Here is a 26,042-nt window from a genome sequence, read left to right as displayed (position 1 = left end):
TGTTCACTGAGGGAGGGAGAAAAGCGATGAGAGTACCAACGCTCCCGAAGTATGTTATCCAGACGGATAGCCATCGCAATGAGTGCTTCCAAGGAGAGGCTGTCATCTCGACAAGCCAGTTCCGTCTGGACCTACTCGTGCAGACCTCTTCTGAATAGTGTACGAAGCACCGACTTGTTCCATCTGCTGAATGCTGCTACTGTCCGGAAGGTGAGTGCTTACTTGGCAGCCGTCTGGTCCCCCTACTGTAATTGGAGTAGGCGCTCACCCCCGTCTCTGCAATCCAGGGGATAATCAAAGAGGCATTTGAACAGAGCCATGAACCCCTCATATGTATCTAGCTCCTCCTCTCCTCTTTCCCAGACAGCCGTGGCACATTTCAACGCTCGCCCAGTCAGCAGAGAAATAACCGTGTCAACCTTTGACCTCTCGGTGGTGGGAGCGCCCATCTGGTGCACATAAAGTAGAGGGAGCACTGAAGTAGGAATCCACGGCATTTAGATGGGGTGCCATCATATTTATCCGGGAGGGACAAACGGGCATCACTGACCTGAGCAGGTTGCTGAATGTGCGGTTGTGCTGGCTCGCTGGGTCGACTGGTTGTAGAGTATCCTCCGCTAGTTGACGGCAACACCTCCTGGGTATGTTCGAGACGTTGCACACTGCAAAGAACCTCTTCCATAGCCGTCTCCAGTTGTGCCAGCTGGTCATGGTGTTGACGTAGAAGGTATCCCTGCTCGTCGACCGAGATTTTCTGTTTTCCTGCTGCTTCCATTGTTGGAGTCAGTATTCTGTAACAGAGACGCTGAGAGTCAAGAAGCAAGTGCAACGTTTAATAAAACAACAAACATGGAACGAGACAACATAGCGTCTACGCATAAACACCAGAACAATACTCACTGGGAAAAGAACCTAAGGGAGAGCCAGATATAGGGGAGGTAATAAGTGAGGTAATGGAGTCCAGGTGTGCCTCATGATGACGTGCAGGTGCACGTAATGATGCCAGGTGTGCGTAATGATGGATCCCAGGAACGTTGGTTAGTATACCGGCGACGTCAACCGTCGGAGGGGAGGAGCAGGAGTAGACGTGACAGGAGGAGCAAAAACCCGCAGACACTCGCCCTGCACATTTGACACGTGCAGTACACAAATAATCAACAAAAAGATCATGAAATGTCGGAAGAAATACAATTAAGAAACCAAATAGCACTATAAGAGTAATCCAAATGCAATCTATATGTATATACAGAGGATGCATTTATATAAGATACACGACAAACCATTTCTGTATGGACCTCGCTTTGTGCATGGGGGCATTGTCATGCTGACACAGGAAAGGGCCTTTCCCAAAATGTTGCCACAAAGTTGGAAGCACAGAATCGTCTAGAATGCCATTGTATGCTGTAGAGTTCACTGGAACTAAGAGGCCGAGCCCGAACCATGAAAAACAGCCTCAGACCATTATTCCTCCTCCACCAAACGTTACAGTTGGCACTATGCATTCGGGCAAGTAGCGTTCTCCTACCTTTCGCTCTTGTAATTTCCTTGGCCCAGTCAAGGGCTGCTTGAATGCAGAGGAGAGACAATGTTGTGTTGTTGTTTGTGTTTCTGTCTTTCTCCGGTATACTGGGGTGATATCGGTGTAAATGTGTCGACATATTTTAGGTGTTGGCAGCTGCATAGGCTATTCTCATTGAGCGTGGAAACTTATTGTTAACGTTTTATTCACAACTCTCTGTCCATTGGTGTTGTATTATACTGGAGATTTAAATGATGATGCAGGATCCTCCAATTCTGGTTTATCGACCCCACTACTCACCATTGTACAAAAGGACAGTTTGAAATGTGCCAATTAAGATTAGAATTTTATTTACAATGTGCTGATCTAGTTTCTTTTACGGAAAGGCCTGAAATGTTTTTTCAGCTCAGATTTACTCAAGAGGCATATAACACAGCGTATAACATAGTCTATATAGTCTATAGGTCTAGTGTTTTTATTTTGTAAATATAAAATGTTTCTGTATTAATTTGGGTTCACAGTGTGGACAGAACCGAGTACATGTACTGTTAAACCCAGCCCCTTCGCACCACCACCAGCTACTGCGCCAATAATTCCGGTTGTGAAAATAGCAAAAATATTTCTGACACACCCCCAAACGTCTGTAATAATAAACCTACAATTTCCTGGTATTCAGAATCATAGTAAAACTATCTACTACTTATTTCTCAACATTAGTCTACTCATATTTTATGTAGAAACTGCCAGCAAAACAAGTTTGACAACAGTTTGTTTCCTCCTATTACGCCCTGTCATGACACCAGTTATTTATAAGAATTACATTTTCTGCCAGGTTTTACAATTATTTCTTGCTGTGAAAAGCATTGAGGTTGTACTTACCAGAAACAAATATTAGTAATATACACTCACAAATATTACTAATATACACTCAAATTACTAATATACACTAACATACACACAGTTTATTAGGTACACCTATCTAGTACCAGGTCGGAGCCCCCTTTGCCTCCAGAACAGCCTGAATTATTCGGGGCATGGAATTGCTACTCAATTGGTATCAAGGGACCTAACATGTGCCAGGAAAACATTCCCCACACCATAACACCACCACCACCAGCCGGTACCGTTGACACCTGGCAGGATGGGGCCATGGACTCATGCTGCTTATTTCAAAACCTGACTCTGCCATCAGCATGACTCAACAGGAACTGGGATTCGTCAGACCATGCAATGTTTTTCCACTCCTCAATTGTCCAGTGTTGGTGATCGCGTGCCCACTAGAGCCGCTTCTTCTTGTTTTTAGCTGATAGGAGTGAAACCCGGTGTGGTCGTCTGCTGCAATAGCCCATCCGTGAAACCACTGTTGTACTTTTCCATTATTTGCCTATTTGTGACCTGCATGTTAGTTTGCACGATTCTTGCCATTCTCCTTTGACCTCTCATCAACGAGCTGTTTTCGCCAACAAGACTGCCGCTGACTGGAGGTTATTTGTTTGTCACACCATTATCGGTAAACCCTAGACACTGTCGTGTGTGGAAACCCCAGGAGAACAGCCATTTCTAAGATACTGCAACCAGCTCGCCTTACACCGACGAACATACAGTAGGTCACTCGTTTCGCCCATTCTAACATTCAATCAAACAGTAACGGAATGCCTCGATGCCTGTCACCCTGCTTTATATAACAAGCCACGACCACATGACTCACTATCTGTAGGATCTAACCCTTTTCGTGAACTGCATGGTGTAACTAATAAACTGGCCACTGAGTGTATAACACAGCAATAAGACCTATCAATAACCTGAGAGCACCTAGACCCAAAGCCTTCTATTTAGCCCGTCTCACCAGTCGGCTATCACAGGCATTCTTCCCACAGAGAAGAGGAGTACGCTGAGACTGTTTGAAGAGGATAACATTAGCCAGCAGTTTCGGACAGTGCAGCCTTGCAGTCTCTCATATTGTTCCATGGGTCAGCACCGTTCTCTGCCACGAGGTGTATTCTCCATTCAAACACCTGCACATGCTGCTCACTGGATAAGCCATTGACTCGACAAAGAGTGAGATCCAGCCCAGTGCCATCAAAGCACATTTATGTAAAAAATCAAACATTTCAGCAGTGGCTAAATTTCAAAATGCAGAAAAGAGCAGGTTCAGAACAATGTTTAGCTGTCTGGGGAAGGTATAAAGGACTTTCAACTACTCCAAAGAACACATCAAACGCTGCATAACCTTGAGGTTCCGTGCTGAGCCAAACTGAGCTGCTGGTGCATTTTTGTGGTGTGCACAAAAACTCTGAAGGTTAAAACGACAAACCTCCCCTATCCTGAAGCGCATCATCCCCCTAAACAAACTGAATCAGAGCTGGTTTGGATAAACATACCATTATCCTACCATACACAACCCCTTGTAACTTCTCTGAGGTCAAGTTACATCTGTAGCCTAATCGGTTGTATGCTGTTGAAAATTATTACATCTGGGCTAAACAAAAAACACTTATCAAGAATACGATATAAAGATTGTATCATCTCTTGCCGCTGTTTTCAAAAATGTGTGAACTGTAACACTATAACTTCCTAAAATATATCTTAAGAGGTTCTTGGCATGGACGAACAAATATACAAATCCATTACACCTGTGCATAGTCCGTACAGCCCCAACTGCTGTTTCTCCTAGGTTTATTCTGTCCTGCTGCTCGGTCAGTGACTTGCATAAGTGCATTTCTGAGCCACCCACAGTTTGGAGAGTCACCAAGCAGCTGAGTGCTTCTGCTGCTATCAGTAAAATTAGTAGTGACATCAGAAAACATCACATGCTGAACAGTGTCCTAAGTACATTACAGACATCCAAATCTGTATCTGGTTTCTGCACATCATCCATTTGGAGAACTCTGATAAGCACTGTATGGGACATGCTTAAAAAAGCTGAAAACTTTCCTCTAAGGGGTAAAAATCAACATTCCTACAATGGAGAAGGGCTGAACCTCTAAGTAGTTCTTTGCATTTTCCATGACTTTGCCTAATACAAAGAAATAAAAAATGGTCAGATTATTTTCTGTTGATATTCCCTCCAGTCCTATCGAAGCACTATAAAAAGCAGCATATTTGAGCTCCCAGTTTGAAAAAAGAAAGTAGGGTTTAATGCTGTTCAGATCCTCATGGCCCTCTCTCTGTCCCCTGCCTGGTACGGTTTGCTGTTGTAATTAAAGTGTTGTCCTGAGGCGGTTCTTCACGCTGGCCAAGAAATACTGTAGTCTTGTGAGTATGTTTAGAGTCCTGTTCGCAACAAGGCACTAAAGTGATATTGCCCCCCCCCCCCCCCCAAAAAAAAAATGTACATGAACTTTCTTGTCACGGGCGTGGTATGAATTGGACCAAAACTCAGCGGGAATGTGAATACTCATCTTCTTTAATGAAGGAAAACGTAAACACTTAACAAAACAACAAACATCGACGAGAAACAGTCCTGTCAGGTGCAACAAACACGAAACAGGAAACAACTACCCACAAAAACCCCATGAAAAACACCCCTACTAAATAGGACCTTCAATTAGAGACAACGAGGAACAGCTGCCTCCAATTGAAGGCCAAAACAATAAACTAGACATAGAAATAGAAAAAATAGAAAATAGAACATATAAATACAAAACATAGAACACTACCCAAAAACCCCGACAACACAAAACAAACACACCCCTGCCACGCCCTGACCAAACTACAATAACAAATAACCCCTTATACTGGTCAGGACGTGACAGTCCCCCCCCCCCCCCCCAAAGGTGCAGACCCCGGAGGCACCTCACAAAAAAATAAACACAAAAAAAAATAAACCCCAAAACAAAAAATAATCCTGACTAAAGGGAGGGGAGGGAGGGTGGCCACCGTCACCGACTGTTCTTGTGCTACACCTCACCCTCCCCAACCTCCTACTATGGAGGTGGCTCATGCTCCGGCCTTACTCCCCAACCTAACCTGTCCACCCCTGCTAAATGCTTAGTATATTTTACCCCTCCCGAAGTCTCTGGGCTATGGCGCATCGCTGAAGACCTTGGGCTGATGCGCGTCGCTGGAGACCTCGGGCTGATGCGTGTCGCTGGAGACCTCGGGCTGATGTGCGTCGCTGGAGAGCGACTCTGGGAGCTCCGGACTGGAGGGCGACTCTGGGAGCTCCGGACTGGAGGGCGACTCTGGGAGCTCCGGACTGGAGGGCGAGACTCTGGGAGCTCCGGACTGGAGGGCGACTCTGGGAGCTCCGGACTGTAGGGCGACTCTGGGAGCTCCGGACTGTAGGGCGACTCCGGCTGCGCCGGTTCCGGACTGTAGGGCGACTCCGGCTGCGCCGGTTCCGGACTGTGGGCCGTCTCTGTCGGTTCCGGACTGTGGGCCGTCTCTGTCGGTTCCGGACTGTGGGCCGTCTCTGTCGGTTCCGGACTGTGGGCCGTCTCTGTCGGCTCCGGACTGTGGGCCGTCTCTGTCGGTTCCGGACTGTGGGCCGTCTCTGTCGGCTCCGGACTGTGGGCCGTCTCTGTCAGTTCCGGACTGTGGGCCGTCTCTGTCGGCTCCGGACTGTGGGCCGTCTCTGTCGGCTCCGGACTGTGGGCCGTCTCTGTCGGCTCCGGACTGTGGGCCGTCTCTGTCGGCTCCGGACTGTGGGCCGTCTCTGTCGGCTCCGGACTGTGGGCCGTCTCTGCCGGCTCCGGACTGTGGGCCGTCTCTGCCGGCTCCGGACTGTGGGCCGTCTCTGCCGGCTCCGGACTGTGGGCCGTCTCTGCCGGCTCCGGACTGTGGGCCGTCTCTGCAGGCTCCGAACTGTGGGCCATCTCTAGACGGGGCACTATCGCCAGAAGCTCTGGACGGGACACTGTTGCCGGACACTCTGGACGGGGCACTGTTGCCGGACACTCTGGACGGGCACTGTTTCCGGACACTCTGGACGGGGCACTGTTGCCCCGTCCAGAGTATATTTTAATCGGCTTGCAAATCTATGGCAAGACCTAAAAATGGCTGTCTAGCAATGATGAACAATCAACTTGACAGAGCTTGAAGAATTGAAGAATAATGGGCAAAAAAATGTGTTTCTACAATGTATTGACTCAAGGGTGGAACTACTTATGTAAATTAGATATTTCTGTATTTAATTTTCAATAAATGTGCAAAAATGTCTAAAAACATTTTTCACTTTTTAATTATGGGGTATTTTGTGTAGATGCGTGAGAAAAATATATATTTAATCCATTTTGAATTCAGGCTATAACACAACAAAATGTGGAATAAGTCAAGGCGTATGAAAAACTTCTGAAGGCACTGTATAAGGGCTTGTTTTTAATCAAACGAAACTGGAAAACAAGAAATTGTTAAAGGAAAATAACTTCAATGTTTCTAAATACGAGTGTCACCAGACCATCTTATCTCTCGTTCCATGATGGGCATATAGCCTACATGGTAGGGTTTTTATGCACACCCAAAATAATAACTTGAGCTGGTTAAAATAATGTACAATAGCCTACCTAAAAAGGGGATGCTCCCAAATATTATTAGGATTTATTTCAAAGAAGTGTCATGAACCAAATCCTTTATGATAGATTTGACTACCTGGTGAATGCATTGGGCAGGACAAAACAAAAAAACAGCCTTCATTGAGAGGAGGTATTGCTATGCTTGGTTTTAAATCAAATCAAATGAAATTTAATGTAACTTTTTTTATGTTTCTAAATACGATGTTTATAGGCACAAAAAGCACATCTCTCCTTCCATGTGCATTTGGCACTGTACGTCACGGCTGGATAGGCTGCGCTTCCGTTGTCAAAATCCATGCCACAACCAACCGTGTTACCGCTAAAACCAGCTTTTAGTTGGTCTTAAACATCCCCACCAGCTCTGCCTGAAATTGGCACTTTGGCGCACATTTTTAAGGACACACCTCAGATATTGCCACCCCTCTCACCTCAGCGCAAGTGAGTAAATTGCCAATCCTGGTGTTTGGGTTTGAAAACGGAAGAGCGCCGGCTTTAACAGGTCGAAATTGCAAAAAAGCGTGCATTTGACAATTGCGCTGGCTTCACGCCAGCCCCTTGTCTTTATCACTAGTTACCACAGTAATAAAACATTGCACCTTTATCTGTAGGAGGAACGCTCAGATCTTATGACACTAATGGCTGGGCATAAGAAGTGGTCCTTCTGCTTTGAACAATTAGTCTGGTGGGAAATGTGAGCAGAAATGTCTGAGCAACCTGCACTTTTGTGAAGTCGGTTGAATATTGATTTTACTGTTTTCCCTCATTGACTCTGGCTGGTTTGGATTAATAGAGCCAGCTGCTGCTGAAGCAGAGAGAGAAAGAGAGAAAACCCTGGAGGCCTGGCTGTCACAAACACAAATATAAGAGGCTGAGCAGGAAACAGGAAGAAGCAGGAAGAATTTAGACCACAAAGGCAGATGAACATAAGTAGACCGCACTGCCAAATTTTATGGATGGGGATTCATTATATATGTTACAGTGTTCTTGAAATAAGATTTATATTGGAAAAACATCCCGCTCCTTAAAGGTATGCCTTGGAGAACATTAAATCCACTATTGGACGTCAAGATATCCTCTCGCCAGTTGCGAGACACTTCATAGAACAAAATAATTATATTAATGAATTGTGTCGCATCGGGATTGAAAAAGATCATCCACCACGTAGAGGAGGTGATTACGACAACAAATTACTCCACAGAGAAGCCATGTGGATATATACATTTAATTCTGTATCTCCACATGGTTTAAACGAAGATTTAGATTTCACCTCCTTCCTATAAGCCACATTTAGACTGTTATACAAAAACACTGTCCATGTCAGATTTTGCATATCCGTTGTTCTTTACAATTGCTGTTTTGAATTCAAATAAAATTGTAGCTACACAATGAAGAAGGCTTTAAAGCCGAAACGTTTGTGTACGCTATCCCTGATGCAGTGAAAATAATTTTGGGAAAAAATGGAATAATGAAGTAAGCTTTATGCAACATTTTTTGGAGTACGAGCCCATTACACCTTTTTGTTTGAGGATTTTCCCTTGTCTGACCTTTACCAACATTTCTTCACATGCTAAATCATGCTCACAGAAAAGTAGGTCATCTTCACCCTTTAAAATGTGTAAATATCAAATCTAGAATATTAGTTTACAGTCAATTACATGGAAAAAGAAATGTCCTCACACATTTGGCAATGCCTACAATTCACACATCACAGCTCTTAAGAAGACAGAAAAGAGTCCTATGTGGTACAGAAGCATGCATCCTCAGCAGATGTATTACAAACCAGAAGGCATGAATATTCAATGATCAAATCTCTAACAGCATCCTACAGAAACTCTCCCTATAGGTGATGATTGAAACATTCATTAACTAATAACTAACCAACTAAATAACTAAGCTCTCGGTTAACTGATATGTTTTCAAAACGTGGGAAACCCTGCTGTAACCTTGGGTTTTCTTTACTCAGTCAGCCTTATATTTAGCCCCTCCATCTCTCCCCTCGCCGACGAAGCTTCATTAGCTCTCTAAAATGTCAACATCAGGCGGCCCGAGTGTAATCGTCCTGGCAGTGGATGTTACGTGGCCCTGTCATACTCATATCAGCAATCAAGCACAATCATGACAGAGGATGTCAAGCAAACATGAGATCTCAGCCACCTCACAACTGCATTGCTCCTTTCAGTGGCAGATAAAGCTACCTCCAACACTATAAAATAAAGTCAAGAAAACTCAGTAGCCATAAACACTACCTCATTGGTACCATACATGTAAGAGAACCCGGGAGAGTATGTGTGGACCAGGTTTTTCAGGTTTTACTAGCTCAGGAAAGTAGGAAAAAATTTTAATCACATGGTTTGCATAGTACAATAGTTTAAAAATATATATTTAAAGATGCACTATGCAGAAATCGCTTCACCATCTTCCTGGTTCTGCCGTTCTAATGGATTGCCTAAGTTCAGTTTATGTGACAAAACAAACAAGTATAGTGTAGAGAATCATTGTACCATCTAAACCGCTGTGAAATATATTTTCCATAACCAGAAATATTGTATTTTAAGCTGTTTGAAGCTGGTGTACAAAAAAATGTAAAAGACCCAAAAACAAAACTTAAGAACAGGAAGCATAGAAATAGCGCACAAAGAACAGATCTACCACTTCTTTGACTTGCTTATAATGAAAATTATTGGTTGGGCTGTACAACATGCAAAAAGGTAGGGAGTTTGGGTCTAGAAACGACTGGAGGGATTAAACTAGCAAAAGAGTGGGTGGGATGTACAGTAAATTAACATCCTATGCCTCAAACGTGAAAAAAACAACAACAGAAAAAAGGTTTTTGAACATACCCGAACTTAGGCGCATACTTGGTTTTACCTGGATTTAAGTACCAATTTCAGTTCAACAAAGGCTTTCTGCAAAGCAATGAAGGCAGATTGAAGCTCCGAAAAAGCCTGGTCAACCGTGGGGGCAATAGTATACACAGCAGTGTCATCTGCATACAGGTGTATGTCGCAATTTTTGCAGATAGACGAACATTGTTTATAAAGACAGCAAAAAGTACAGGCCCTAAAATTGTTCCTTGTTGGACACCTTTCATAATATCAAGGAAACCTGAATTAACACCATCAGAAAAAACACATTGTGTCCTCTCTGTCAAGTCATTTTCGAACCAATAAAATGACGCCTGATTGCCTGCGGAAAAAGTTGACACCATAAAAAAATAATATGATCACACTAAACATTCTCTATTTCCAAACACAAAATATTTATCATGCGTTTAAAACTTTGCGCGTTTCAAATCTCTCTCGTCAACCTTCTGCCAACACAGCTTAATATATAAGCAACAAAGCCCTGACCTTAGAGATCCTTTTTATTCTCTATTTGGTTAGGTCAGGGTGTGACTAGGGTGGGCAATCTATGTTTTCTATTTCTTTGTTGGCTAGGTATGGTTCCCAATCAGAGGCAGCTGTCTATCGTTGTCTCTGGTTGGGGATCATACTTAGGCAGCTTTTTCCCACCTGTAGTTTGTGGGATCTTGTTTTGGTACTGTGCTGTTTAGCCCTACTATATGTTACGTTTCGTTTGTATTTTTTTTTTTCGGTGTTCATTTAATAAAGTAAGATGTACGCCTACCACGCTGCACCTTGGTCCACTCATTCAAACAACGATCATAACAGCCAGAGGCCCGCTGACAGCTCCAACATCCTATCAGGGCCTCATTCTGCCACTTACATGTGTTTATGTGTAGTTGACAAGATGACACGTCGGAGGGGGGCTAGCTGCCTGCAGGCCTTTAGTTTAAACAGCCTTCCATTTCAGCTGGGAGCTTGAGAGGTAGTCAACAAATCAGTAGTGGGAATCGACTCTTGTATGTGGCACTGAGCACCTGCGTGATCTCTTGCATCATAGACAAGGCGTCATTGTTACAGTGCTGGCAGAGGGCCCAACACATAGCATTGAATCTTTTTGGAACAACAACAAAAAAATCGACAGCAGCTCATTCAAAATGGCTGATAGACAAGACTCCTATATACAGTACATGAACTCCTGATGCACAGAACACAGTAAAGTTACATGGATTCAAGATCTTAACCTACAAGTCAGCTCAACCAGGACAAACCCAGTTCAAAAGACAGGATAATATTACACACTGTGCAAAGTGCGTCTTATAACCAGTGAGCAACATGGGCTCAGATGAAATCAGCATATCCAATGTGGGGCCATTGTTGGAGTGAGATACTTTGCTTTCAAATTCATACTGCATGTGCATGGCATGCAAACTGTATGGATGGGGAAATCAAAACACAAAACAAAAGTCTATACCAAAAGTATATCATGAAAGACAAGTATGAAGTCATGACAGTAGCTGCAGGCTGTTATTACTCATCCTCACTGAGCCTTCCTGACCGGGGCTCTGGAGTTGGGTGAGGACAGGTGACCTGGACCGGGTTGACTTTTTGCCAGCTCACTGGACCACTCATCGTTCTGCTCACCTGGCAGCTGTGATGCGGGGAAGTGCAGGTTGAAGGAGAGGAGAAATGTCAACCACAAGCAGGTGCAATCTAGTGTGCCGAAAACATCAGACAAAAGGCTAGGAGGCAACTCAACTCAACTCTGGAAAGTCTAGCCAGACTCACATCACAGGCCACAACATGACCTTCCTCTCTCTTTTCTCAGTTGGCTCTCCATATCGATCATACTTTGTTCTTTAAAAATCAACCAATCCTATAACCAGGTTCTGTAGGTTTACATATTACAACACAGTAGTGTCTGTCATCGTGCTGAAACACAAAGGAAATATTTCACAATGGTTCAGGCTGTAGAAAGAGCGTAGTTACAGTTTAGTGGCATCCTTTAATTTCTGTTAAATAATCAGATAGTGAGAGAGACTCGAAATTCTTGACATAGATAAATGGGCCAAGTCAAACACAGAACTTAGTGCAGTGTTTTCAAATCCACATTTTGTTAGAGATCATCCATCAGGCAGGATACCATAGATTACTAAGAACTAGGCTGGGAGTGGAGCAGTGGTTGCTTTAGGGATCGTATTCGTGGAGAACACCGGGATACCTGATTAGCTCAGGAACTCAAACTGTTGACGGATCACCACCTCAAGCTGAACCTCGGCAAGACGGAGCTGCTCTTCCTCCCGGGGAAGGACTGCCCGTTCCATGATCTCGCCATCACGGTTGACAACTCCATTGTGTCCTCCTCCCAGAGTGCTAAGAGCCTTGGCGTGACCCTGGACAACACCCTGTCGTTCTCCACCAACATCAAGGCGGTGACCCGATCCTGTAGGTTCATGCTCTACAACATTCGCAGAGTACGACCCTGCCTCACACAGGAAGCGGCGCAGGTCCTAATCCAGGCACTTGTCATCTCCCGTCTGGATTACTGCAACTCGCTGTTGGCTGGGCTCCCTGCCTGTGCCATTAAACCCCTACAACTCATCCAGAACGCCGCAGCCCGTCTGGTGTTCAACCTTCCCAAGTTCTCTCACGTCACCCCGCTCCTCCGCTCTCTCCACTGGCTTCCAGTCGAAGCTCGCATCCGCTACAAGACCATGGTGCTTGCCTACGGAGCTGTTAGGGGAACGGCACCTCCGTACCTTCAGGCTCTGATCAGGCCCTACACCCAAACAAGGGCACTCCGTTCATCCACCTCTGGCCTGCTCGCCTCCCTACCTCTGAGGAAGCACAGTTCCCGCTCAGCCCAGTCAAAACTGTTCGCTGCTCTGGCACCCCAATGGTGGAACAAGCTCCCTCACGACGCCAGGACAGCGGAGTCAATCACCACCTTCCGGAGACACCTGAAACCCCACCTCTTCAAGGAATACCTGGGTTAGGATAAGGTAATCCTTCTAACCCCCCCCCCCCTTAAAAGATTTAGATGCACTATTGTAAAGTGGTTGTTCCACTGGATATTATAGGTGAATGCACCAATTTGTAAGTCGCTCTGGATAAGAGCGTCTGCTAAATGACTAAAATGTAAAAAAATGTAATGTAACTGGAAAACAACCAACCTGCATGAAAAAAAAACCATCAAACTGTCCCACAGCCTTTCCCTCCCCCAATAACTCCCCACTCAACTCTTCCCTGCTCTGCTGAAGGCTTTGGCTTGATTGGCCTTGACAGGCACTGGTCATATAACTCTGTCAGATTAAAACAATGCTCACTTCAACCTCTCCATTTGGCTTCCGGCTGACTCTGGGCTGCCTCTTTACCATGGAGCAATTATACGGTAACGGACTCAGAATTTTCTACTTAAAAATGTATGCTTAAAGAAAAAAACACTGAAATCAAAGTTTAACAAACCATACAACTCTATGCACAATGACTAATTTTAACAATTTACAGATAACATTTGACAAAAAAACACATTTACTGGAAGAACTGTGCAGAAGCAAAGTTTGATACCAGAATTTCGGTAAAATCTCCCTTCATTTTTTTATGTGACCACGTTTTCTAAAAACTCTTAACTAAAATTCAACAATGTCTGCAGAAAGAGTGGGGTGTCAGCTATGACATGACATCTTGAAAAAAAAATTGGGTGATTAAACTACAGTAAGTGACGTGGATTACCACTCAGTAACAGAATTCTTGTAACGGAATTTCATCGTGGGTCCCTGATCTGTACTACACATAAATGCATGATTATGGATAAGAATGTCATTCTCTACATGATGATGTATCCTAAATAGTACACAAAGGTGGAAATATGCAATATCCTCGGCATATGTGGGTATTATTCGACACACACAAGTGTGTAGAATAATATGGTTGGTCCGGACCAGACCAAATCTGAAACAATCAGACGTCTATGTTTCACGAGTTTGGACATTACAGTACAGCACAGTAGAGCTCAGTAGAGTACAGTACAGTACAGCACAGGACAGTAGAGTTCAGTACAGTACAGTATAGTTGTCACGTCCTGACTAGCAGAGGGTGTTGTTGTGTAGTTTTGGTCAGGACGTGGCAGAGTATGTCTGTATGTGTGTTCTGGGTGTTGTATTTCTATGTGGGTCTGTGTGGCTCCCGATCAGGGACAGCTGGTGATCGTTGTTCCTGATTGGGAGTCATATAATTAGGAGTATGTTTGTCACTTGGTTTTGTGGGTGGTTGAGCTAGCACTGCTATTATTTTGTATGTATAGCCTGTTAGCCTGTCGTGAGTCGTTATTGTTTATTATTTTTCCGTGTTTGCTTCATTCTTTACATTGAAAAGATGAGTATCCACATCCCGCTTGCAGTTTGGTCCACACAACACGGCTACAACTGTGACAATAGTGCAGTACAATACAGTAAAGCATAGTTCAGTACAGTACAGTAGAGTACAGTTCAGTACAGTATAACACAGTACATTGTAGTGTACTCAACCCTAGTGTGCTCTACTGTGTACTGTACTGAACTGTACTCTACTCTATTCTACTCTACTGTACAGTAAAGTACAGGAATGTACTGCCCTGAACTATACTCAGCTCAACTTTTTTTAACTTTACTGTACTGTAGTCCCTCCTATAGTCCCTCAACGTGAGACATCTGTAGCTTTGTGTTGTGACAAAACTGCACATTTTAGTGGCCTTTTATTCTCCCTAGCACAAGGTTCACCTGTGTAATTCACCTGTGCTCTCTACACTTGTGATAGACGTCATGGAAATCTCTGTTGGACAAATCACAGCTGGTCCAGACCGGACCAAAACGACGTCTGTGGACAGTGAAATCAAGGACAGGGCGGACTGACCAAATTTCAATTGCAGTAATTCCGTTACACATTTTTCTGAAATCCTGTTACCAATTACATAACAGAATTTTGAGTTTTAATCACTTAATAATTCATAAACAAAATAGATATTTTTACATGCTACTTCTGTGATCTTTCATTATTCTCCCTCCTCATGAGGGAGAGAAATGTTAAAATATCTTAAAGATACAGTGCATTTGGAAAGTATTCAGACCCCTTAACTTTTTCCAAATTTTGTTACTATAGAGCAGTATTCTAAAATGGATTGTATTACATTTTTCCCTCAATCTACACACAATAGCCCATAATGACGAAGCGAAAAAAAACAGGTTTTTAGCGATGCTAGCAAATTTATAAAACATAAAATAGAAATTCTTTATTTACATAAGTATTCAGACCCTTTGCTATGAGGCTTGAAATTGAGCTCAAGTGCATCCTGTTTCCATTGATCAACCTTGAGATGTTTTTACAACGTCATTGGAGTCCAACTGTGGTAAATGCAATTGATTGCACATGATTTGGAAAGGCACACACCTGTTTACAGTATAAGGTCCCACAGTTGACAGTGCATGTTGACAGCAAAAACCAAGCCATGAGGTCGAAGGAATTGTCCGTAGGGTCGTGGTCTGGGAGGTTACTCTGACAGAGCTCCAGAGTTCCTCTGTGGAGATGGGAGAACCTTCCAGGAGTGGAGTGGTTTCGGGACAAGTCTCTGAATGTCCTTGAGTGGCCCAAACAGAGCCCGGACTTGAACACGATCAAACATCTCTGGAGAGACCTGAAAATAGCTGAGCAGTGACGCTCCCCATCCAACCTGACAGAGCTTGAGAGCATCTGCAGAGAAGAATGGGAGAAACTACCCAAATACAGGTGTGCCAAGCTTGTAGCGTCATACCCAAGAAGACTCAAGACCATAATAGCAGCCAAAGGTGCTTCAACAAAGTACTGAGTAAAGGGTCTGAATACTTATGTAAATGTAATATGTTTGTTTTTTTATACATTTTATCAAAAAAAGCTGTTTTTGTTTTTCATTATGGGGTATTTGTGTAGATTGATGAGAAAAAAAATCTAATGTAATACATTTTAGAATAAGGCTGTAACTTAACAAAATGTGGAAAAAGTCAAGGGGTCTGAATACTTTCCGAATGCACTGTATGTGGGTTTTTGGTAATGGAATTTAAAGGCACAGGGCAATGTTTCTTAAACTTACACAATGCAAATCATAATAATAAGTATTGATATTAGTTGGCAGGGGTCTTTAGTCCAACAATATTGTGTTTTGATATATTTTTCATTCCTTTTAAGACTTTTTCTGGTAGATGTTTTCTAAGACCCCTTCTCCATATCTTTGACCAGAAATTAAATCCTTTGCTTATTCCTTATCTTCAGTATAGAAAATGGTAAAAAATGTATATATGCCTTAATTTCTCCAAAATATACACTCTAACTTTCATTTGAAACCAGATTTGACATGCCCCTATGAGCTTCACATGTTGGTGCTCATGGGTCCTTTTAGATGGAAATGACCCATTTTACTTTCCATAGTTTTGTATATTTTTCAAAGAGTATGCAACACCAATAGAAACTCTCTGCTCTCTCGATCGGTATATACATTCAGTCTTAATCTGCCTCCTAATCAGCGATTGGATCATCTCTAACAAGTCTAACCAATCAATGTTGGCATTCTAGAAATCGTAGACTCATCATGGAGAAGAAACGTCAGTTTTGCCAGAGCGATGTGGATGGGTAGCTAGGCATCCTGTTACATGAAAATGACCCATGGAGCTATAAACCTTTTGTCAAGCAGGTAAAGAGTTAATGGCCTGGTGGAGGTGGCTCACCTATGTCTCCTGAATTATCATTACAGTTAAAGGGGTAGCACACAGGTTGAAGAATGTCACTGGTGGAACCCAGGATCAATAACTTAAGTAATATGTTTTTTTAATTTACAAAATGAGTCATTTCAACAAAGCATGGATGTTCAATTGTTTCCTATACAGAACATATACAGGTATAGCAGTCCAAATACCATGCAAACATAAAATCCTGCTTATTTAAAAAAAATAATAATAATAATCCAGTCATCCTGTGGGGGAAGTTGCTAAACAATCGCAATATCTGTTGCATTTGGCCTGCGTCCTGGGATAGAATGTCATCTCAAAGGCATACAATCGCATACTGTTTCCTATGGGCTGGGGAGCGGGACAAAGCAGAGCTGAGGACAAATAATGTGCTGTATCCATTTTGTCAGAGCACATGATCCTCGGAGCACAACCCCGCTGTCTGCCGCCCAACACACTCATTACCGAGGGAAATTTACACCCTGGAGCTGTGGGATCACTAATGTGTTGTCTTGACTTTTTCCAGATATATGAGTTTAGATGAGATAAGTGAGTTTTATTTATATGTAATAACACAGCAGATCCCCATCACAGGCTTTTCTTTATCTTAGGTATCTTCACCACCTCAAAACAGAGGTGTCCAGCACCATCCATAGCCAACCCAGGGGTCTGTCCATGAGTATTATTCACTGAGTGAACTCTGGTAGAACATTCCTTAAAGGCCCAGTGCAGTCAATGTATTTCCACACTATTAGGTTGAAATAATACAGTGAAATTTTAGCCTGTTTTAGTGGGATTGAGTTGTGGCCTTCCATGGTGACATCACCACGTGGTAAATTAGTTAATAGACCAATAACAAAGTGATTTACAAAATAGCCAAGATCCTGCAACCATGGAGAGGTAAATACCTGTCTATTTATGGAAAAATTGCCCTGATTAACTCCTTAGTCATATCTCAGTTTACTGATGATTCGTTTTTCAAATCATATAAGCAAAACATATTTCACTTAATCTGGGAAGCTAAACCAGACAAGGTAAATCATGCCTATCTATTTAATGAATATGAATTGGGTGGGTTGAGATTATTAAAAGCACTAAACCTCTCTCTAAAAGCTTCACTTATTCAAAAGTTTTACTTGAACCCTAAATGGTTCTCAAGTAGATGACTAAGAAAAGCTCATCCATTGTTTAAAAATTGCCTTTTTGCCTTTGTGCAGATTCCCATGTCTCATTTGCGATTAATTCAAAGTATCCCTCTTTTTCAAACAAGCATAGCTACAATTTCAATTTCACCCCCCTGAAAAGATAGAACAAATATTATGGCTGAACTCAAATGTGCTGGTTGATAAAAGACCTGTATTTAAGGGAAAGATGTTTGAAAAGGGTATTTTGTTTTTAAATGATATTGTAAATTGGAATGGTAGAGTTATGTCTTTCATGAAGTTATCAGAATTGTATGGGAAGGTCTGCTCAATCCATGATTACAACCAATTGATTACAGCATTACCCCAAACATGGAGGAGGCAGGTCTGTCTGCCCAATATAAAGGATCAAAACTGTCAGAGGAATAAAAATAGCATAAATAGGTGTACCAGTAAATAAAGTATACCAGTTTCATTTGAGGACCAGGATGTTGACAGCTGTGCCATACAGATTGCAAAATAGTTGGTACAGGGTGTATGAGTTGATATATAAAACAACGCAAGATTCAAGACTTTGTGCTTTTCAGCTAAAATTATTATATAGAATTCTTGCCACCAACAAAATGTGGAATATTTGGGGCATACAATCATCGCAGCTCTGCAGATTTTGTTGTGTCGATGCAGAAGCAATTGACCATTTATTTTGGTATTGCCCTCAGGTAGCCTGTTTCTGGTCTCAGGTTCAGGAATGGCTGAAAATGCATAACATTGATCTAAAATGTACCCTAGAAATAGTACTGTTGGGAGATCTGGAGAGACCGGATAAGTCAATTACCAGTACACTAATACTCTTAGTAAAAGTATTTATCTTCAACTCGCAATCTGTGGATTCTATTCGATTAGATAGATTCAAATTGTATGTTAAACATCACGGCACAGTTGAAAGATAGATGGTGCGTAGAAATCCGAAGAGGGTGGAGAGCAGAGATAGGTGGTATGGGCTGAGGGAAGCTGAGAGTTGGAATGTGGAATTGGAGACAAGCGGGAGTGGAGTTGCTGGGCGGGGGATAGAATGACGGTCAAAGATAAAAGTTTTAAAAAATTACAAAAATAAAGTCAATATAAAACATAACAAAAAGTTACAGCTAATGCCTGTTTGCCTGAGGTTGATGTCGTGCAGGTGTTTGTACACATGCATATACACACACTCTCATTCAAATGCACACATGTGCAGATACTGTACATGGCACACACACACACATGTAAATAGTGCCATACATGCACTCAAACATTTTCAGTTGGCCTTGCTGTTATGATTTTTGTTGTCCTTGATGTCTTGTGTTTTTTTTGCATTGTTGTTTTCTGTTTTTACTTTGTCCTTCTATTTTTTTTCTCTTTGTTCATTTTGTTGGTTGTTGGTGCATTGGGGACGGGGGCTTGAGGGGGGTCTTAGGGGTGGGGGGGTCTTAGATGGTTGAAGGGCAGCTCTTGGGGAACTGTGGGGGGGGGGGGGGGGGGGGGGGGGGATCTTGGAGGGCTAGTGGCCTGGCGGTTGGGAGCTTGAGCCGGTGGATGATGGATCGCTGGTTCGGGTCCCCGTTTTTTTGACCTTGTGAGAGATCTGTCGACGTGCCCTTGAGCAGGGCGTTGACCCTGGTTCCTTCTGTGTGTCACTCCGGATGGGAGTCGGTTAGATGACTAATGTGATGTAGTTGTTGAGTGGCTTCACTGCAAGTATATTGTATGTTTTAAATATTCAATAATAAAAAATACTTACAAACCGCTCTGCCAATAATGGCTAATTTTCAGTTTTCCCCTCCCCACTCAGACCACTCCCAGACAGTCCTAGCAGAATTCATGCCTGAGAAATGTCCCTTTGCTAAGAACCTATTTTTGTTTCTTTAATTGACAACAATCGCTGTAAGGTACTTAATCGTTAAACAGAAATAATTTGATATTGACATTTGAAAAAAAGTCTTGGTTGAACCTTTAAAGGAGACATAAACAGAGCAGCAATAACCGCTTTTCTCTGCTAGAAGTATGAAAATAATATATAATAACTTGATTATGTGGTGCTAAATCAACACGAAAGAAGTAAAGAAATGTCATTCCCTCGGATTTGTCAAGTCCTCCTGGAGTAGTAAGCTCTCTCCTCTCTCTGACATCCAGTATCTGACTGAAGATTATCTCCTATAGACGACTGACATAGCCATAGCTGTGTGAGTTGACATAATAATTATCCAAACCTAAGGTTGGAAGGAGGACTACTCCCATTCGTATTAAACACTCTTTGATCATCAGAATATAATGCCCTGATCTGCTGCTATGGTTATGGGCAATTCCACAATAACTGAACAAAAAACACATTTATTTGAAGAACAGTGCAGATGCAAAGTTTGGTAAGAGAATGACGGCACAAACAGCATCATTTTGTTACTAAGCTTTGCATCTGCACTATTCTTCAAGCAAACATGTTTTTTTTTAAAAGGTTTTCAGTGTAAATGATTAAAAGAAGTCTTGTGCATAGAGTTGTATCATTTGTTTAACTTTGCAATCATTGTTTTTTGTTTGACATACATTTTAAACTGTCTCAGTGTCACTCTGTTCACCATGGAATTTCCCTTAGGTATCATCTTCCTCATTCTATGACTTAGTGCAGGACATAAGCTTATACTGCACATGCGAACTCTCTTTTGCACACTGTTCGTATGAGGGAAGAATTTGTTTTTCTTCATTTGAAATTTCATTCCAAATTGATAATACAATCCGAGACAGACCATGGTTTCACCATGCATCAAATTAGTTCTTGATCAATCAAGGGTATCTTCAACAGAATGTAACAGGCAATCTCTGTGATAACAACAGCATTGTGAATTATTTTGGAGGCCAAAGGACCACTGGTGTTTTGGGGAATTCTAGTCAAATTCATGCGACCTGTGCCACTTCAGATGAGCATGGCAACAAAATACATTGTATCCTGGGTGCAAGACCCCTCCAACTCTTTGTCCATATTCAAGACAATCAAGTATTTTCTGGTCTATGAATCATCTTTGTTGTTTGATGACAAACACACACAGCTGGGTGTAATGCAGCCTTGATATTCAGAAATGACCATATCATTCACAGCAAGAAATATTTAGCTGCTTGTCATGTAGTCCATCATGGATAGTCTGCATTTAAACTCTGGTGAGTGGGGCTGCAATATCATTTAACACAACATAGGCTTCTATAGCATACTGAAAACAACAAAATTGCATTTCATCAACAGAAGCCACACCAAACAAACCAATGTAAATGGAGGAATTGCTTTTGTGTGGATCAAACGTATTTGCTCCTCATAATTCTTACACCTTAAACATTAAAAAGCAACAGCAACTTAAAGTGGAAATCACGGGTTGAAACAATAACAAAGTGTGCTCCCTGCTTCTGTTCTGGTAAAACGCTGAGCAATGGGGTTGAAGACATGTAACCACTCTCAAATGCAGAGACAGAGCTATGGATGCAAGGACTGACCCTCCATGATATTAACGTTATAGTTTTAAGCATGTTTTGAGGCTATATAGTGCTTGTTACATTTACTTTGTTTACAAACATTGGAGTAAAACAAGCTTATATTTTGGGTTCTGATAGGGTATAACAGTTGAACTAAGCTCATGGGGCATTTCTAAGTTATATTCTTAAATAATCATTGGGTACATATCATTAATGTATAAGTCCAACAATATATGTAGCAACAGCAGATTACCATTTTAAACAAAGTGAGGAAAATATAACTACTTATTTATTTGAATAACGCTACAGTACATGAAAGTGCTATTCGATGCTACAGTAGCCTATGGAATGCTGAGAAATAGTGGTGAAACCTACAGGACAGTACTTGTCATGTTCAGACAGGTTTTATTCTCTAGTCTGTGTGACCTTCCCAGCGCTCATCCACAGGTGGACATCCACAGGTATGTTCCGTATGTAAATCGGTATATTGAACATATACTGAAAAAAATCTGTATAGAACTGGCAAAATAGGGTTTATTGGCAAAGTCGACGTACATTAGGCAATATGTAGACTTTGAATCGATCTACTTCTGTTTATGACTACCTGCGAATGGGACAGACATTTTAAACGATATGAAAACAAGTGTTTCTCTGGCATTACTTACTATATGCTGGACTTCGGAGAGTTGCTCTCCAACGCGAATTCTTCCCCTGCACCCTTTGAAAATACTATTTGAACCACTTTGGATTAAAAATGTCCTTGACACGGACAGTGGTATCCTTTCGGATAGGATGCTCCGCGCCTTGCCCGACGGAGCGCTCCGGGTGCCATTAGTGCGTTCATCGTAAAGCCGCTCCACCAATCATCTGTCATGGTATTCCAGGGGCGTGCCATCCCGTCAAACCACACAGTCCACGTGCTCTAGCCTAAGGTTTACTCCGAGTCGATTATCATGTAATAATAAGGAAATACCCTTGACCATACACGAAAATTGGGGGGGGGGGGGGGGGATCAACATTCGTTCATATTGCAACCAATTGTAAGAGCCAACTTCGTTGCCGATTTTGTTGTTTTACAGAAATAACAAATCATGCCGAAAAGCTGCTGCGTTGTCCAATGTGCATGTAACCAGGTCAGAAATCCAGACCATCGGTTCGCAACGCTCCCACATACATAGAGCCTGCGAGAAGTGCTGTGGCTTCAGGATTTCCGTTCTCCTAGTAGCAGAATAGGTAGCACAATCGCGATAATTTAAATAAAATAAGAGTCCCACTGCAAAGACATGTTAAACTTTGTGAATATCGATTATTTTTGCACTCCAGTGCAGTAAAACAGTTTTTCACAGTATTGCAACCACATTTGGAAAAATATATCGATAATATGACCTATTTTATTTTTTATATTGTATAATTTATACCAGCATTTCGTTTGAAAGTTTACACAAATACTGGTATGTTGAAAGCTATGGTTTAGGTAGACTATATTTGAAAAAATACAAATATGTGTTTGGAATTACTCAATAGAGTCTGCAAAACTTAAATGGGTCTCTTGCGCTGGGCAGTGGGTTTAATACAGAATATTGGTGATTCCTTACTCCACCCACTCCATTCACTGCAGTGCAATACACAGTATATGGGATACTCATTGACAGAGAGTCAGCTACCATCCTCAGTAGCTTTCCATTTAAGTTGTCAATGCAAGGTTTGTCCTTACTGATCGATAACAATCATTTTTCCACCTCTACCACACTAACTTGACAAAATTCAAACTTACAGTGCTTTTCTATCATTATTTGTTTTTAATATGCATGAATACGATGGCTCACTGTTTGTTGTTGGCCTAAGTTTGCCTAAATTTGCCCACTTTGTCAATTAAGTAATCATTAAAATAATTGGCAACATGAAATGGTTTTGTGATGTATAAGCCATCTGATTCGATGAAAGATTGAGTTGAATTTGTCTTTCTGCCCTTAATTCTGTTTAAAGTACTCCATTTAAAGTGGATGTATAATACAGTTTCTTCTTCTTTTTGATGAGTTTAGTCACATACTTTCTCAATTTGCAGTAAGTAAGCCAGTCAGATGTGCAGCCAGACTTATTAGCCACTCCTTTTGCACCATCTTTTTTCAACCATACAGTTTTCCAATTCCTCATCAATCCAAGGAGCCTTAACAGTCCGTTTCTTAAAAGGTACATGTTCATAAATATTTGTAAGAAGCAATTTCATAAAGTCATCAAGTGCAGTGTCTGGATGATCCTTATTAATCACATCAGACAAACAAATATTTTTAACATCAGCCACAGAAGTCACAGCTAAATCTTTTGTATGATCTCTTTTACATTATTTTAGGCCCAGATTTTGGAACTTTGGCTTTCCTGGATATAGCTACTATATTGTGATCATGGCATCCTATGGGTATGGATACAGCTTTAGAACAAAGTTCTACAGTATTAGTAAAAATGTGATCAATATATGTGGATAATCTTGTTCCTGTAGTGTTTTTAAGCACCCTCATAGGTTGATTAATAACCTGAACCAGAATACAGGCAATGGTTACAGTGAAGAGCTTTCTCTTAAGCGGACAGCTTGATGAAAACCAGTCAATGTTCTGGTCCCCAAGAAAGTAGACCTCTCTGTTTACATCACATACACTATCAAGCATTTCACACACAATTTTGGGATTGTAGAGAGAACTTTTCTACATGTCTACTAACCAAATATGGTTCGTTTTGGAGGGGAACTGTGTTGCACGGCCTGCTGCTGGCTTCTTACTCCGCCCCCTCTATAACGCCCAATGCAATACACTGTAATAGACTGTACATGGGATACATATTGACTTGTAGAGAAAAAAATGTTCTACCTGTCTCCACTCAAAGGGGGTGGAAAAATACTCAGTAGGTTCTCTACTAACCAAATATGTGTAGTTTTGGTGGGGGACTGTGTTGTACATATCCAGCAACAAAACTTTAAATGGCCCGGAACTATCCACGACCCTGAAATCAATACACACTTAACAACAACAAAAAATAAACACAAAAGCTTTTTTTTTATCAAAAAGAAATCAAATTTATTTACAAGATAAATGTAAGGAATATTAACCAGGCTATAAGGACACAGTTTAATCACACTTTCTGAACAGCAACAGAGGAAATGATTTTGATGTTGTAGGACGATATGTGCTTCTTATCTACAAAGGTTTGCAGTAAAAGGCAGTAAAAGGCCCAGTAAAGGCCCATTACCTGTTAAAAAAAAAATATAATAACAGAGACAAGATTATTTACAAGCTATATTGTCATGATTATCGATCAAGGTCAGCAAAGGCACTTTTTGTAGAGTTTAAGATGTATTACAAGAGACAACGAGGCTACAAGGCTAGCAGTACACAGTGTAATCAAGCTTTCAGAACAACAATGGAGAACATTATTTACAAGTTATAGGCCTCTTCTTATCTTCCAAGGTTAGCAGTATGCTGTAAAGTCCTTTTAATCAGTTTTCAAAACCAATAACAGAGACGAGATTAAAAAGTAATACATAATACAGACACATGTTGATTATAATGAAAGGCATTTTCTGTAGAGTTTAAAATGTATTATGAACTGGGTGGTTCGAGCCCTGAATGCTGATTGGCTGACAGACCGTATACCATGGGTATGACAAAACATTTATTTTTACTGATTTAATTTTGTTGATAACCAGTTAATAATAGAAATAAGGCACCTCGGGGGTTTGTGGTATATGGCCAATATACCACGGCTAAGGGCTGTGTCCAGGCACTCCGCGTTGCATCGTGCTAAGAACAGCCCTTGGCTGTGGTATATTAGCCAATATACCACACCTCCTCTGGCCTTATTGCTTAATTATACAACAGGTGGGTCTAATCCTGAATGTTGTTTGGTTAAAACCACATTCCATCCGGTGTCTGTTCTACAAATTACCACAGGCTAAATCTAGTACGTTAAAATGCCTATTTACTCTGTTCCATCTGACTGCGCAATCCACTGTGTTATCGGTCCAGCCAAGCAATTTATGAACTTGATCTCCCCTATAAAAAGCATCTAGACATTATCTCACATTTCTTTTGGACTAACGTTTCATTTTCAAAAGCGGAGATTTGCATAAACTTTGGTGTCTGTCTCTACAACATTTGCAACATTGTTTCAATTGATTAAACAGCATGATCATTACATAGGTGCACCTTGTGCTGTGGACAATAAAAGGCCACTCTAAAATGTGCAGTTTTGTCACACAACACAATGCCACAGATGTCTCAAGTTTTGAGGGAGCGTGCAATTAACATGCTGACTGTAGGAATGTCCAACAGAGCTGTTGCCAGAGACTTGAATGTTCTTTCCTCTACCATAAGTCGACCTCCAATGTCGTTTTAGAGATTTTGGCCGTACATCCAACCAGCCTTTACAACCGCAGACCACGTGTAACCATGCCAGCCAGGACCTCCACATCTGGCTTCTTCACCTGCAGGATCATCTGAAGAGGGGGAGGGGGGGGAGGGGGGTGCTGAGGAGTATTTCTGTCTGTAATAAAGCCCTTTTGTGGGGAAAAACCCATTCCGGCTGGCTGGGCCTGGCTTCCCAGTGGGTGGGCCTCTATGCCCTCCTAGGCCCACCCATGGCCATGGCTGCGCCCCTGCCCAGCCCAGGCTGTGTGAAATCCATAGATTAGGGCCTAATGAGTTTATTTAAATTGACTGATTTCCTTACATGAACTGTAACTCAGTAAAATCTTTGAAATTGTTGCATGTTACGTTTATATTTTTGTTCAGTATATATGTTGCGTATATATG

At 41.9% G+C, this 26,042-nt stretch overlaps 1 protein-coding gene across 10 annotated transcripts in view; it reads right to left on the bottom strand.

Moving 5' to 3' along the window:
- Nucleotides 1-22,076, bottom strand: part of LOC106573224 (liprin-beta-2) — a 129,935-nt gene extending 107,859 nt beyond the window's left edge. For 5 of the 10 annotated variants that reach the window (XR_014380844.1, XR_014380845.1, XM_082962535.1 and 2 more), the window contains exon 1: nucleotides 21,906-22,074. The gene's annotated coding sequence lies outside the window, so the exon portion shown is untranslated. Of the gene's footprint in view, nucleotides 1-21,905 lie in introns of all 10 variants that reach the window. The other 5 variants (XR_014380846.1, XM_082962540.1, XM_082962537.1 and 2 more) reach the window with 4 other exon arrangements.
- Nucleotides 22,077-26,042: the final 3,966 nt, after the last annotated feature.

Source organism: Salmo salar, chromosome 16 (assembly GCF_965601325.2).
Source record: "Salmo salar chromosome 16, fSalSal1, whole genome shotgun sequence".
In the NCBI taxonomy this organism is placed as follows: Eukaryota; Metazoa; Chordata; class Actinopteri; order Salmoniformes; family Salmonidae; genus Salmo; species Salmo salar.
The sequence above is the reverse complement of the archived record's forward strand: the minus strand, read 5'-3'. Positions and strand labels throughout refer to the sequence as shown.